Source organism: Dendrobates tinctorius, unplaced genomic scaffold, assembly GCF_039654945.1.
Source record: "Dendrobates tinctorius isolate UK_male_01 unplaced genomic scaffold, ASM3965494v1 ptg000131l, whole genome shotgun sequence".
NCBI lineage: Eukaryota > Metazoa > Chordata > Amphibia > Anura > Dendrobatidae > Dendrobates > Dendrobates tinctorius.
Genome location: NW_027361799.1, coordinates 1,067,308 through 1,073,875, shown reverse-complemented (window position 1 = coordinate 1,073,875; position 6,568 = coordinate 1,067,308). Strand labels below are relative to the sequence as shown.

General features: G+C 37.5%; 1 long non-coding RNA gene across 2 annotated transcripts in view; it reads right to left on the bottom strand.

Moving 5' to 3' along the window:
- Positions 1–1,750: 1,750 nt before the first annotated feature.
- LOC141047996 (uncharacterized) overlaps positions 1,751–6,568 on the bottom strand; it is a 29,205-nt gene continuing 24,387 nt past the window's right edge. For both annotated transcript variants that reach the window (XR_012219936.1, XR_012219935.1), the window contains exons 2-4: positions 5,631–6,366; positions 5,378–5,443; positions 1,751–3,024 (exon numbers count right to left, since the gene is read on the bottom strand). This is a non-coding gene — a long non-coding RNA (uncharacterized lncRNA). The remainder of the gene's footprint in view (positions 3,025–5,377; positions 5,444–5,630; positions 6,367–6,568) is intronic.

Sequence of the window (6,568 nt, the reverse complement as noted above, 5' to 3'; positions counted from 1 at the left end):
CATAATTTAAAAGGACAGGCATATAATGTAATATACTCACATTCTTCGCTGATATAATGTGTTCTTGGTTGAATGTCTGCTCTTCAATCTGTCTAGTGTAGTAGTGGCAGAGTTTTGGCAGGCACCTCCTTTATATAGCCTTTTTTTTTTGGACTTTAGAAGATTCTAACTAGGATAAAAAGTGGACACCACCCAAAAAACGCTGCGCTAAAAAAGCGCATACCTGCGCATGCCAGTGCGCACGTATGCGCATCCATAGGCTATAATGGCCATTTTTAGCGCAAAACGTGCGCATACGTGCGCATGCGATTTTTTCAAGGGCCAAAAAATGCAACATGCAGCGTCTGGAAAATACCATCGCACACCCCAAAAAAACGCAGCGCATGAAAATCGCATACATGCGCTTACAAGTGCGCAGGTATGCGCACCCATGTTAAATATAGGGGAAAAATCGCATGCGCACGTATGCGTTTTTTTCCAGCGCTAAAAAACGCAAATGTGAAACCAGCCTTAGGTGGTATAGTATGCGGGAAAGGAAACCTGAGTTTCATCAGGGTCAGATTCTGGCTGTGTAGAGTGCGAGGGGAATGTAGTGGTCTGGGTCAATGTACCAGCAGAATCATCTAGCAGTGGCTGAGCATCAGTGCACTTGTGGTGCCCCCCAGGAGTACGGTCGCCACAGTGGCATTACCTTCCTCCTAGGGAGTGTGATGTCATGCTTGGGAGCAACGAAGGATCTCTCTAACATTTAAACCAACACACAACACAGTTCCCTCTCCAGGCCAGCAAGGAGACCTCTGAACCTGACTGCTGAGGAGTTGCTCTCTGTGGTCGGGAGGAGGTAAGTTAGGGCAGTCTGTGAAGGGAAGGGGAGCTGGAGGATGAGCAGAGTTAAGGCTCACTCCTAGCTGGAGCGCATGGTCGGGATTCCGGTCTCCGAGTTTGTAAGGGACACTGACTGTCCTGCAGCAGAAACTGGAGAAAGTAAATGCTCTGTTCCCATCTAAGGCTCGGAGGCCCCAGCAGCAACGTGTGTGAGCCAGAAGGAAAAGGCTATGGCTGCCTGCCATACGAGAAAGTTCAAAAAGAGAGTTAACAGGGGGAACTTCAGTGAACTCAGTACTGCGAGTACCTCAGATAAGTGCTAGAATGGAGGCCACACTACCTATCTGCAGAGAGAGAATTCCAAATTTGCTTTCAGGCCGACCAACTCCTCCATCTGTACTCTGGGTCCTGGACGCCACTTACCAAGTACAGGTAAAGGAACTGCACTACTGTGTCTGTCATCTTTCTCCTGCACCTGGCGCACGGTTCTGCTACATCCTGCACTGCACACCATCTACCAACTCTTTCATCTGCCCTGCGACTATGTCCCGACCTGTGCAGGACTTCAACATCTTAGCTGCACCACAACATCTGTTCCGGAGAAGCGACAAAGCAGCGCAGGTCAATCTGATCAGAAACCACAGGTGGTGTCACGTATCATTCACCTATAAACGTTATTCACCCCTTTGCATGGACGCCCAGGGCCACGGAACGGGTCATCACCACCAACGTGACACATCCCTCTGAGACACAGGCACAGTACCAATTAACCCCACTGCCCTGGCTGGCCACCCACATTCCTTATTAAAATAAACTCCAGGAGAAAATGCAATAATGTGATGTCAATTCAACACACATAAGCACACATGGAATATAAACAAGACCTCTCAGTACAATAAGATAGAACCAACAAAACCACAGAGAAAATGTCCAAAATTACTTTATTGATAATATGTATGAAGGGGGTCAATGCCATGGATAAGGCACTATCGGGGACCAGAATATATGATAACATAAAGATACATATATACACACAGATACAATATATTAATAAATAATGATAATATAAATATAATGATTATAAATATATGAAGTGACCGTGCTATAATGTATTGCCAAATTTGTATTAATAAAGTGCAAGGTATAGATATAGTGCAGCAAAACGGTTGTGCAGCAATATATATGTAAAATAATAAATAGTGCAACAAAACATATTAAACATAAAAAGAGCAATATGTGGCTCAAGTGCATACAATTGAAGTGAATCACTATAAAGAAGTTGCACAATAACAAAAAGTGAAAATAAACAATCAATGTTGCGTGTAATACCTATATGCTGCAGGGGTCCCCGGGATGTGCCAGCCCCGACGCGCGTTTCGGCGTACCTTCGTCAGGGGGTGGCGTCATCCAGGATTGAGGGTTTTTTTAAAAGACAAGGTAACCAATGAGGGGAGAGTGAGTATGATATGACGTGCACTAGCCTCATCTGCTGCCAGGCAACCCCACGTCGCTAGTCCACGTGTATCCCCCCCTATGTCGCAGCGGTATGATGCAGCGCTGAGGGACGCAGACAAAGCGGGCGAGATCCCCGGGAGAGTGACGTCAGGGTGCGTGCTACTCAATCCACTATCATTGGGCAATGTAGTCACATGGTACAAAGGTCCTGTGACTACCAACAATAGATAAAAGAGGCTGAGGATTGGATTAAAACCATCACATGGTACAACAGGTCCTACATCATGTAAACAAAAACCAATGAATAATAGTATATAATTACAAATTTAAACTAAATAGTCATAAATAATAGATTATAGTAACTGGCCACAACATATACATACATACATATATCCATCGGCACAAATAAAGGATGAATGCAAATAATAATAATAATAATAACGATGTGTATCAAAAACAAAATCAAAATAAGAAATATAAAATAAAAAATATGAAAATTAGAAAAATAAAAAAATAATGAAAATAATAATAATAATAATAATAATAATGAAAAATAAAAATAATAAACACTGTGTAATATTGAAAAATAAAAAATAAACAAAAATAATATCTAAATGATAAAAATATATAGAATAAATAAACAATAAATATATATGGAAAGGTCAGCCAGATAACTATAGTATAATTTCTTTTATTCTTTTTTTCTTTATTCTTTGTTGCATTTTTTCGCCACAGCAGCGCCTCCTGACGAATCCAGGACGCCACAGAGAGGAACCATAAGAAGTAAGAAGAAATAAATTACTATAAAAATCAAAAATATATGTATTATAATATGTAAAAACAGTAGTGTTATTCATGACCATACTATATATATTTTTGTGTAGGACCTATATAATAAAATAAATAAAAGTACAATAAAATATATGCTAATACAATGCCCATAAGAATAAATAAGAACATATATAAAATATACTAAAATAAAAAATATATAAAATATATAATGCTGGATGACAAGGTGGTCAAAGAAAAGGAACATAGTTGATACTCTCATTAAGGCCCAATGGATGTATTGAATTTAACATCGATATCCATCTAGTCTCCATCTGTGCTAATTTCTGACTTATTTTGCCTCCACGTATAGAATATGGAATCATATCAATACCTCTGACACGAAATTTACTTGAATCACAGTTGTGAAATTGTTTAAAATGCCTCGGGATGGTTTTTAAGGCAGAAAGATCATTCTCGTTTTTTGCAGCATTAATCCCAATCACGTGCTCCCTTACTCTAACTTTTAGTTGTCTAGTGGTTAAACCCACATAGATTTTTGAGCACGGGCAGGTTGCATAATAAAGACTGTTTTAGTGTCACAACTGATATGATGTTTAATACAATAACTCTTAGATCCAGAAGAGTCGGTAAAAGTGTCAATTTTATCTATATTCGGACAAGCGACACAATGACCACATAGAAAAGAGCCATTTTTTTGTTGAATCTGTGACAAAAAAGTAGGTTTGGACTCATATTGATAATGACTTCTCACTAAAGTGTCACGAAGATTCCGAGAACGCCGAAAAGTTATACTAGGATACTCCGTCTGATATTTTGACAGAGTTTGGTCAGCCATTAAAATAGGCCATGATTGTTGCAACATTTCCCTCAACTTCAAATTTTGAATATTATAATTTGTAATAAACCGAACTACTGAGGATGTAGCCATCTTAGTCCTAGATTATAATAAGTCATTTCTAGATGTGTATCTTGCACTATTAAATGCTCTTTTAATACAACGATGACTATAACCACGATCTAGAAGACGAGATTTCAATTCTTCAGCCCTCCTCTCAAAATCAAGGTCATTGGAGCATATTCTTCTAAGTCTCAGAAATTGACTTACTGGAATAGACCGTACAAGGGACATAGGATGGGAAGAAGATGCATGTAGTAAAGAGTTTGTTGATGTTTGTTTTCTGTAGATATCGGTTTGAAGAATATTATTAACATCACGCCTAACAATTAAATCAAGAAATTCAATACTACTATTATCATAATGATATGTAAGATGGATATTCAAAGAATTATTATTCAAATGCGACATAAATAGTTCCAAGGACTCAGCAGAGCCCTGCCATATGAAAAAAATATCATCAATGTAACGTGTCCATAATAGAACACGATACATTAGATGGGAGTCATCATCAGATGAAAAAAGGTCCCTCTCCCACAGCCCCAGGAATAAATTAGCATACGCCGGTGCATATGGCGCCCCCATAGCGTACCCTGGAGCTGTAGGTAGAAGGACCCCTTAAAGGTAAAAAAATTATGAGACAGACTAAACTCAAGAACCTTTGTAATAAAATTAACCATTGAAAGAGAATTATTTGACATGGATAAAAAATATCTCGTGGCTTGTATACCATCTGAGTGTCTGATGCTGGTATATAGTGTTTCAACATCACATGTAACCAATAGTGCATTATCACCAATGTGTAAACCAACAATTTTCTTCAAAAAATCACTAGTGTCTCGTATGAAAGATGGAAGACATTCTACTAAAGGTTTAAGTTTAAAATCTATATATTTACCTACATTTTCCAAAAAATTAGAGTTACCAGATACAATCGGTCTTCCAGGGGGCAATGTTAGGCTTTTGTGAATCTTTGGTAAAAGGTAAAAAGTAGGTATACAAGGTTCTTTCATGGTTAATGCCGGACTCAATTCTTTGGTTATAGTACCACTTTCCATGGCTTCATTTAAAATACTATTTAACTCTGACACATAAGAGGACAATGGGTTAAATGAAAGTTTTTTGTAACAAACTTTATTACGAAGTTGTTTGAAAACGTCAGTTTCATACATGGAGATGGCCAAATAACAATATTGCCGCCTTTATCGGCAGGCTTTATAACTACGTCTGGTAAATTTTTTAATTTATCAATGCTCATACGTTCCTCATATTACAGATTACCTTTAGAAATGTTCTGGGGAATCTTCTTAAACTCTTCACTTACGATTTTCACAAATAAATCAATATTTGAACATGAAGTAAAAGATGGAAATTTCTTAGAATGAGGCTTGATGGAAGAAGGGACCTTACCTCCTTCACAAGATGAATGTTCCAAAGTCAGCTCATTCAATATCTGTAATGCTTCCTGCTCCGCGTCTGTTGGAAATAGATCGTGTATTGTTTCATCATGAAAATATTTTTTGAACATTAATGTTCTTGAAAATAGGTGTAAATCCTTGATAGCTGAAAAAGTATCAAAACGTGAATCCGGACAAAAAGTAAGGCCTTTACCAAGAACTCTCAAATCTATCTCAGAGAGTTGATGCATACTTAAATTAATTACCTGAAGCCGATTTTCTTGAAGAGAATGATCCTTTCTTCTCTTATGTGGTGAATTCCGTAGATTACGTTTCTGTTTAACAACGTCTTTATATGATGTGGATGAAGTGGCTGAGGCATCAGAGTATTCACTCAAAGAAGGTATAGAGGAAATAGATGTTGTCCGAATATGAGTATTTTCAGAAACAAAAGGTCTCTTCCAGTTGTATATTTTATTTAATTGACGATCCTTCATGTCCCTAGTTAATTTATGAGACTGATTCTCCTGGATTTCCTTGACCCATGAATCAACTTTTTTCCATAGATGTATTAATAAATAGGAGATTCTCTGCCGTCAACTGGTTTCTAGCTAGTGTACAGGCATTCTCCAATTGTGAGTCAATATTAGTCAGATTTTTGGTATTAAGATGAATTAATAATTCCATTAATTTTTTGGAAGCATTATTACATATTTATTCCCAATTTTTTTTATAAATTCATCATCTTCAATGGGAAAGGAGGGGATCACTCGTACACGTAAACCCCTAGGTATTAAATCACGACTAACATAATTCTGTAAAAAGGCCCTATTCCACCATAAACGCGTGCGTGTATGTAGATTTTTAATGTTAGAAAAGAGATCAGCTAATCCTTGACCACCTGAGCCATTAGCATTAGACCCACCACTACCGAATAATTGATTAATTCGGCTCAGCCAGGATTGTTCCTTGGCATTAAAATCCATGTCCATAGAGAGAAACCTGTGCAAAACACAGTATATACAAATTAAAATATACTCCAGGAGAAAATGCAATAATATGATGTCAATTCAACACACATAAGCACACATTGAATATAAACAAGACAACTCGGTACAATAAGATAGAACCAACAAAACCACCGAAAAAATGTCCAAAATTACTTTATTGATAATTAGCATATATAAATAAATAAAATATGTAT